The sequence below is a fragment of the Dinoponera quadriceps genome, unplaced genomic scaffold (genome assembly GCF_001313825.1).
Source record: "Dinoponera quadriceps isolate SergipeBrazil2010 unplaced genomic scaffold, ASM131382v1 scaffold1395, whole genome shotgun sequence".
NCBI classification, from domain to species: Eukaryota; Metazoa; Arthropoda; class Insecta; order Hymenoptera; family Formicidae; genus Dinoponera; species Dinoponera quadriceps.
Genome location: NW_014556488.1, coordinates 1,747,332 through 1,756,153, shown reverse-complemented (window position 1 = coordinate 1,756,153; position 8,822 = coordinate 1,747,332). Strand labels below are relative to the sequence as shown.

Here is an 8,822-nt window from a genome sequence, read left to right as displayed (position 1 = left end):
GGGGGGGGGGGGGGGAAGTCGCACGACGTAGCGATCGTTGCTGTTGGTTACTATTGTACGGCCGCAACTCAAACCCGGGAGGCACGCACGTGGTGGAAACGATTGAAACAATCCAGGGCTCACAGGAAGCGTCGGCGTGTTCTTTATTACGGGAGAGAGTATCTCAATATTTTCCTAATATATAATATATATTTATATATATATATATAATATATATATAGCCATAATAATCTCTGCAATTATTGTAATAAATGACCCACCTCTATAATGCGATCGGAGGGTNAGGGGGATGGGTGGGTGGGTGGATGGATGGATGGATGGAGAAGAGGATAGGGTGAGAATCGGGAACGCGCAAAAGTACCGTAATGTTACGTAATGCTCGTTACGCACACCTTAGTCGTTAGTGTCCCCGATCTTATTATCTTCCTCGTCTTTTTTTTCCTCCTCTTCCTATCTCCTCGCAAATATCTCCTCCCCTCATCTATGCTTCTTTTTTCTCCCCGTTACGACACACCGCCGTCCGCGAATCGAACGAACTCGCGGCGGGATCGGACGAAACGAGAGGCTAATAAGTTACACGGAGTAAGGGGCTCTCTCTCGCGCGAGATTCCCTTCTTCTTCTTCATCAGTCGCCGATCATTCGTCGTCCTTAAGGCCGGGCTCGCGACCGGAGGGTGTCTGCGCGGCTCTGTTTCGGAGGAGTCCGAGTCGTCCTTGGCGACAAGTCGACAGACAGACAGACGGAGAGAAAATTGCGTGAATATCTCTTCTCCCTTGCTCTTTTTTTTATGGTTTATATATTATATATGTGTATGTATGGTATGTATATATGTATATATCTAGGCTCGACATGACGATCTCGTAGACGTGTACAATTTGGAGCGTCACGATTTTGGCAGTAAATCGAATAAGCGAAATGTTGTACCGAGAGAGAGAGAGAAAGAGAGAGAGAGAGAGAGAGAGAGAGAGCTGTACGGGCCTTCCATCGTGCAACAGCACACGCGGAACCTCCTCTTCTCTTCGGCCGGGAGCGTGGATATAAGCGCGCTAATTATCGGCGTGACGCGCGCAACATCATCGCGAACGATGTGTGAAGACGCGAGTCTGCGTGCCGATCGGCCACGACGAATCGTGCGGTCCTTCGTACTAAAGAACACACAACGGCGTCACCACCACGCGGACGCTCCTTATCGCGTATCCCACGATCGTAACCCCAGTCGGCGACTTGATTAATTGGTTCCACCGCGAGGAACGTTCGCAAAGGGGAGAAAGAGAGAGAGAGAGAGAGAGAGAGAGAGAGAGAAGGAAGAAAAGAGAAAGAGATTCGTCGTGTCGAGAACACGTGTAACTCGCGTCCGAGTGCAAAATCCTCGTCAGACTCGAGGTGATCTTCAGATCAAAGTCCGATTAAGCTTACAATCGGCGATTTAACCCTCGATTAACAAAACGGGTCGGATCCGACCGGTAAAAGCATTTTGCAGATTTTTCAACTAATTTCCTCGACACTAGGCACTTTTTATTCTCACAGCAAGTTGGAAAATATTTAAAATAAAATATATCGCAAAATATGTAAAACATCTGAAATGTAACACGCTTCATCAAGCATTAGAATATGAATCCGGTCGGATCCGATCCAATCTCGTCATTCGATTAAGATTGCTGTCGGTCGAATGTTGCCCGCAGTTCATGTCGTTAACGCAAATAGAAATCACTAGCTTATCGCTGAACGACGAGTTGCAGACCTGGAAATTGGTGCCGGCGATTCTTTATTATCGTTCGTCGATCAGCCCGATCTTGAAAGTGAAAGTCACCTTCGGAGACTTAACGCTCGCCGATGGGGAGATTAGAATCCAACGAACCGACTGATCTCGCTCCAGTTTCGATCAATCTACTTCTAATCCTCGACCCGAGACCCTCAACCGCCAGGCACCGAGTCTGACACGAGTTTCGTGCGGCTGTGCTATATGTAGATAAAAATCATTCGCGGCGCTTTCGTTGTATCGGCGTGACGTACAGGACTCTCGCGTGAAATATTTTTACAAAGTATGTGTATGTGTGTGCGAATCTTGTACGTGTGACGAAAAGGAATCCGCCTGCCTTCCATCATCCTAACTTCTCTTATCGACATCGTCGTTGTCACCCTTCGTCGCGTAATGAAAAGCGATCTCATCGAGCGAAACGAGTCTAACGAGAGGCTGATTAACAACAAGAGGTCCGCTCTTTTCTGCCGAACCAGCTGACTGAGCTAGCCTTTTGCCTTCGAAGCGAGACGAATACGTGACCCTGCGTTGAAGGGAGAGGGAGCGAGATGCCGACGCGAGTTCAGCTGGTTCAACCGGGAAGAACAGGCCTGACGTTACACGGTGTCTATCGATCCGTCGATACCGGATTTCGGTATACACGCCGCACGTCGCTGATCTCGGGGCGCTTTCCAGCAAGGAAACAGCAGGGTAGGCACTGTGTCACACAATTGAACACAATGCATAGGTGCCTTGATGGAGCACCTTGATTTTCGGAACAATCGCTAGCTGGCGGTAATAATGTATAGTAGATATCAGCGAATATCATGTACGATGTATTCGAATGAAGCAGGAGTTCCAGAAGTGATTGGTAACGTCGTAAGCTTCCGTTAGCTGATCACAAAACTCGAAACGTCATTAATCATCCCTGAAGCGCGGTCTCTTCGGCTCTACTTCAAACGGAGAAGCTAGCAATTTTATCTCTTATTGCGCTGTCACGCAAAAATATTTGCTGCTTGACGAGGCATGAATCGCTGTGGAGTATTGACTACTATTTATTACTAATGTTAACGTGCATTCTGAGCTTATATTTTATCATAATAAACATCGTGTGTATATGGAAAGACTTGAAGCGTGTTGAGAATCGCCGCGAAGCACCGCAATGAGAGAAAGCAACTATTCGGTGTAATTTTAATTCTACGAATATAAGAATTATATCAAAATTACGAAAAACGTTGGCAGCCACGATACCGACACGACTCGACTCCGCAGCCGTGTTGTGTGTCGTTACAGGTAAGCTTACAGCGACACCGTGTTACACCCCGTGTCAACTGCGTCTCTTGCTGGAAAGCTCCCGCAGTGAGCTCCACTCGTCGTATGTACATACAATGCGTTTCTAACGAAGCGGAATCGGAATGACGAAATCGATCGATGCGGATCTCAACGCGCCGTCTTGCGTTTATTTCCGTTCTTCCGCGGCTGTAGCTTCACTTCGGTGCTCGACGTCCTCGTCGTCCGTCGTGATCCCTCGCCCTCTTCCTCGGTTGGTTTGTGTCTTCATCTGCTTCTTCTTACCTGTCTCTGAGACCTTGGTAGCTTTCCGCAACCAGCTACGTCAATCCCGCCGACTTCGCTCCGGTCGTACTTGAATTTCGTGCTCCGAATCGTCCCGACGTAGCACAAATGCCCGCGTCGAGTACCCGCGCGATGTAACGCATCGTCTCGGGGAGATCACAGGACAAGTCGGCTTCTAATTTCGGACCAGCGGAAGCTTGCGAGGTGCTCCTTCGACGTGCTTCCCTGAGCGGGCCGAAGAAAAGCCACGTGTGCACACGCTGTGCCGACGGTAGCGTTGTTCCACACTGAGCCGCTCGTCACCAATAGTAGCGCAACTCATTGCCGATACATCAGTCCGATATCGGTGATATTGACATATTCGGATAAGTCTGCTCTTACACAGGTTTGGTTGTCTGGCTGACTTTATATCGGGCAACATTCATTCAATGTATCTCCAATGAATATCACCGATATCGGATCAGTGGATCGCCAGTGAATTGCGCTGCCAGGGGCACCTTTATTATTCGCACGAAAGAGAGGAGGATCTGTGATCTATTACGATATTTGTCGCAACGATTATGCGATTGTTAGTTACACGCTTCCGTAGAACAGACCTCGGCGCCGAGACGGCGTCTCTAATTGCCAATTAACCGCACCCATGTCCGTTTAAAATCGCGGCGTCTGTAAGTAGGATCGAATTAGGAAATCGTCTTAATTTATGCTAATTTGTAGGTAATTAAGCAGAGCGATGTGAAATAATACTACGTGCAGATAACGTAAATAAAAAATGATGTATAATATATAATTCGTAATTCATAACATACAATATCCTCGCGTGACAGCACAGGGGACTTCGTGGCGGCGCGAAATCCAAAGCACGATCGAGCGGATCGGCGTGGAGCAACGACGATCGGCGTAAATCCGGATCTACCATAGGTGCGGTAAGCCTTCAGCTTTTTGGTCTAAACAATAAAATGTAATGTGATTTCTGGCAAAAAGAGTTTCCCGCGTTGCCAAAAGTAGCAATATTTAACTCTGAGTAGAGTGGATGACAAATGTCCTCCAATGAAAATTAACATCTTCAACAAAAAAATCACTTTAAGAAGTTATATATGTATATATATATATATATATGTGGAAATAACAATCGTATAAAAGATCTTATTTAAAACAAAACTAGAAACATTATTACTTTTTCTCAATTTAAGACCAAATTAGGTACGAATCACAAAGAAATCAACATTATATTGGAAATGATTTGTTTAAATACTAAGATACGATGTATAGATAATCTATCATTTTCACAGTAAGTAATACATGCATAATTGCAATGTTTTAGACGAGTTCCAATTTCTGCATCTTTGCCATAATATTCATAAATTCTCTTAATGAAAACGAAATATTACTTCTCTAAATAGTACTGCTTTTTTTTCTATCAAACAACATGATTTACTTTAATGAAATAACTCGAGTGAAATTTTTATTCAAGCAAAATAATATTTGATATTAAATTGTTTATATAAACAAACCCAAGTGAAACAAACACCAAATCCAAAGAAACCTTTCTTCCTGTGTATTCCCTGGAATTGGGCCGACTCGAACGACTGCGACTGTACGACTTTGCAACCGCCCCAGCGGTTAAATCCTCCGAATTGCGACGTCCGGCAGCGCTGGAAACGCTTTCCGCCAGGAATTACGTTACAATTTGGCGCTCAGAGCTCAAGGTATTACCACACCTGTCGCAGATCCAGCCTAAAGCGGCGCACAAGCGCTAACGATACGTACATGTACACGTGTCAAGCCAAACAGAATCCTCCGAGAAAGCAGAGAGCTTCGCGACAGAAGGTGCGACAGGACAAGCTGGAGTTTCGCGTCAAGAAACACGCGGGGCTGCTGCGGGGATAGTTGCTCTCCTCCTGTCATCGTCGCTCAAGCGGTGTCCGGTGTGACGTTCTCGATGCGACGGAACAACCGGTGAGACGATGATAGCTTCTAAACGGTGGCCGGATGGATGCCCGGACGACAACACGAGCATTCAAGAGCCGTCACGCACAAGTCCCGAGCTTTCGATCGCTCCAGGTAGGTCCATCGATTCTCTCTCTCTCTCTCTCTCTCTCTCTCCTTCGCTTTCTCTCTCTCTCTTTTTCTCTCCTCTCTCGGACTCCCGCGTCGTAGTAAGAAAGATTGTCGGCGACTCGTTTCGTGTTCGTGCAGTTAAATTCGCCTCGAGTCTCGTGAATCGCAACAGCCGCGCGCGACTTACATCTAGATATCACTACTCTTCCGCTGCCGCACCAGACTCTTCGTCTTCTTCCTTTTCTCTGTCTGTGTGTATGTGTGTGTGTGTTTTTTTTTTGTTCTTTCTCTCTCTACCTTTTTTCTCGATTTTTTTTTTGGTTTTCTTTAATTCAGAGCCCACTAACAACTGTGTTCAACATTGAGTAAGAATATTTTAATCTCCGTTACACAATCGCGACACATCGAAAGCCGAAAGGCGAAGGTACAAATAGGACCACACTCTCTTGCCCGTCGTTAAAATCTTGACGCGCGCACGCGCGCGACCGCGCGCGCGCGTGCGTGCGTGCGTGTGTGTCAAGTAAAATATCACTCCGGATGTGAAAAATTAGGCCGAATCGTTTATGCAATGGACTCGCGGAGGTACAAGCGCTACTGTGCGGTTATAGTGCAAATATAGTGCGCGCCTCAGTGGTCCTCAGATTTGGCCCCAGCTTGAAGTGAACGCAATGCATTATCTCGCCGAGGGATAACATGAAAACAGAGGCTTGACTTTTTACTCTCACAGTGAAATAATACAAAACAAATATACGTCGTATTAAATAGAGAGATTAAATATGAGAGGAATTGGATGTATAAATCGAATTAAGCCGGAAGTCAAGCCCAAGAACCCAGGATGACATCCGTGGCGTCTTGTCGCGCAGCCGCGATGCGGAAAATCTGAGAATCACTGATCGACGGCCCGAAGTTCCTCACAACTGAAACTTATTTCAGTTCTTTCGAAATCGTCCTCAACGTTCCGCAATATATCGAGCGACGCACCGGTCATGTCAGACCGAGCCGACGCGATCGCTCGCATGTCGGAGCAACGACTCTCGCTCCCTCTTTCGTCGTCGAATGTTCGACGTCTCGTCTCGGCATCCTTGGGATCCCCGACGTCTCATCCTGAATCCTGCCGTCCTCGCGTCACATCCGCATCGTCCTCGCGTCACATCCCGCGTCAGGTTTGTCTTTCTCGCTCCCTCCTCCGGCTTCTTACGTTCCCCTTATACTTAGCGCGATGTCTTCGGTATTAATTATTTAGTAATCATTATCGTTATCGTTATTATCGTTATTACTGCTTCACTAAGGTTGGTTGGCATTTGGACGTGGATCTGGATGGAGTGTGGTGTACCGTATGCGCGTGAGAGAGATAGAGAAAAGCTCCACCGTTGCTCTCCTCCTCCTCCGACCTCACGGCGTTCTCGAAGAGGACGAGCGAGTGTTCTCCGAGCCCCTTGATTCTCGTCGGGCGGGACACGCTGAAAGTGGAAATGGACGTTTCACGCCAGCAACTCAAAGCCGAACTCCGAGCGGGTGAGCTCTCTTAAATACTCAAGCGCAAATCGAAATTTCGAATCTCGCAATCGTTCCTCCCTCCTCTCCCGTCGGGATCGCGAGCGTTCCCGAGATGTATGCGTCTTCCCTCGAGACGCTTCTTCGCTCCCCGGGACGCGATCGCACCACGTCGATATTTTGCTTTTTTTCCATTTTTTCCTTTTTCCTTCTTTAATAAGAACAGTGTAATTATACCTGGGATATATTCTGTTGCGAAATCGAACGGAGAATCGGAGAGCTTGCGATCTCTTCGAGAGATGCGTAGACCTTTCCTCATCGTCGCCGTCGTGGTCTTCATCGGCGAGGAATCATACGAAGGAACGTGTTCGCGTTAAGAGAAATCAGACGGAAATATGCAGCGTGCGAAGCGCGGGAAGGTAGCCCGTTCGTTCGTTCGTTCGTTCGTTCGTTCCTTCTTTCTTTCTTCGTTCTTCATTTCTGCCTCCTGGCAGTCCTCGTCGCAATCGTGCGCATCCGAGATCGGAAAGTCCGCGTGTCCGTTCCCAAAGTACATCAACACCGCGTATTATCAACACAGTGTCGACCGGCCGAATAGCGCCGTTCCCTCGCGCCATCATCATCATCATCATCATCATCGTCATAATCGTCGTCGCCATTATTGTAATACACATAACAACCACGCAACAAACATGCACACACGCGCTCACACATACGGAGCGACACTCGGTGAATCTTAAATTTCGCGGGGACGCGCTGTGTCCTGTGTGTGTGTGTGTGTGTGTGTGTGTATGTACCGTGTGAGAGAAAAAAACACTACGCCTCGCTACAGTAATTCATTCCGCTTCATAGTGACGATTAACACGTTCTCTCCCGCGACCCACCCGCCGGTCGGGCGGGTGGCTGAGTAGAATGTGTGTGTGTGTGCGGATCGTACGTGGCGCAGATGTATTGTTTGTGCCAATAACAGCGGTTGGTACACACTAGGGAGAACAAACGTGCTAAATTCGGCCGTGTATATACGTATCTCTCGAGAGGCTGCGCGTTCTTTCTCGCGTGGTCTCGACCGTTCGCGCCGGATTCTCGATCGGTGAACGCGCGATCAAACAACGCGGAAAACGACCGTCCGTTCCTCTCTCTCTCTTTTTTTTTTTCGTCGTTCGCCCAAGTTCTGCGTACTCTTCCCGACGACGATTACAACACCGTTTCTCGCGCCTCGCGCTGAATCTCGTTAACTTCCCTCTTGCGTCCCGTCTTCTGTCCCGTCTTTTCGATAAAGAACGCGCGAATTAAGCGATCTCTCGTAGCGACGTCCCCGCGGAAAGACCTCCCTTTCCTCGCATTTTCCCTTCCATTCAAATTCATCTCGGAACGTAATCATTGTGCGTCGTTGCGCTTCGTCACGAGAGAGAGAGAGAGAGAGAGAGAGAGAGAACATCGATTCGATTCGCGTGAACTTTTCGAAGATCGGTGCTGCGTCCGCGCGATTAGCGGACTGAATTAGCGGAAGCGAATTTACACGGAGCATAGAAAAACGTACTTTATAAAGCCGTTACGCACCAAAAGCGATCAAGGAGGATTATTTGCAGCGAAATTTCGGCGGCTTCCGGGCGATGATCAACAACGGTGCACTGAAGATCAAGTCACACGCGAGACGGTCGAGATTCAAATTTGGGGATGAAGCGAGCCCTTTCGTGGCGACTACATACACATACACACACACGCGTAATGAGGAGGGGGAGGGAGAGAGAGAGACATTCATACTCCCTCCCCGCGTATTCAAGAAAGAAACTAGCTCGCAGGGCTTCCGCCGGGGATTTCCCGGATTCCATCTTCGCGCGTGCAAATGCGATCGCCTTCTTCGACCGACGTGCAGTCCTATGCGCGAGAAAAGACGGGGGGGGGAGACGTTAGCTTTGGGCAAATTGAAAGCAACGTGAGAGAGACACGGGGGGG

General features: G+C 48.0%; 1 long non-coding RNA gene across 1 annotated transcript; it reads right to left on the bottom strand.

Moving 5' to 3' along the window:
* Positions 1-4,068: 4,068 nt before the first annotated feature.
* LOC106747706 lies at positions 4,069-8,812 on the bottom strand. Its single transcript, XR_001374674.1, has 2 exons — positions 4,826-8,812; positions 4,069-4,258 (listed from the first exon to the last, which is right to left on the bottom strand). It is a non-coding gene; the product is annotated as an uncharacterized LOC106747706 (long non-coding RNA).
* Positions 8,813-8,822: the final 10 nt, after the last annotated feature.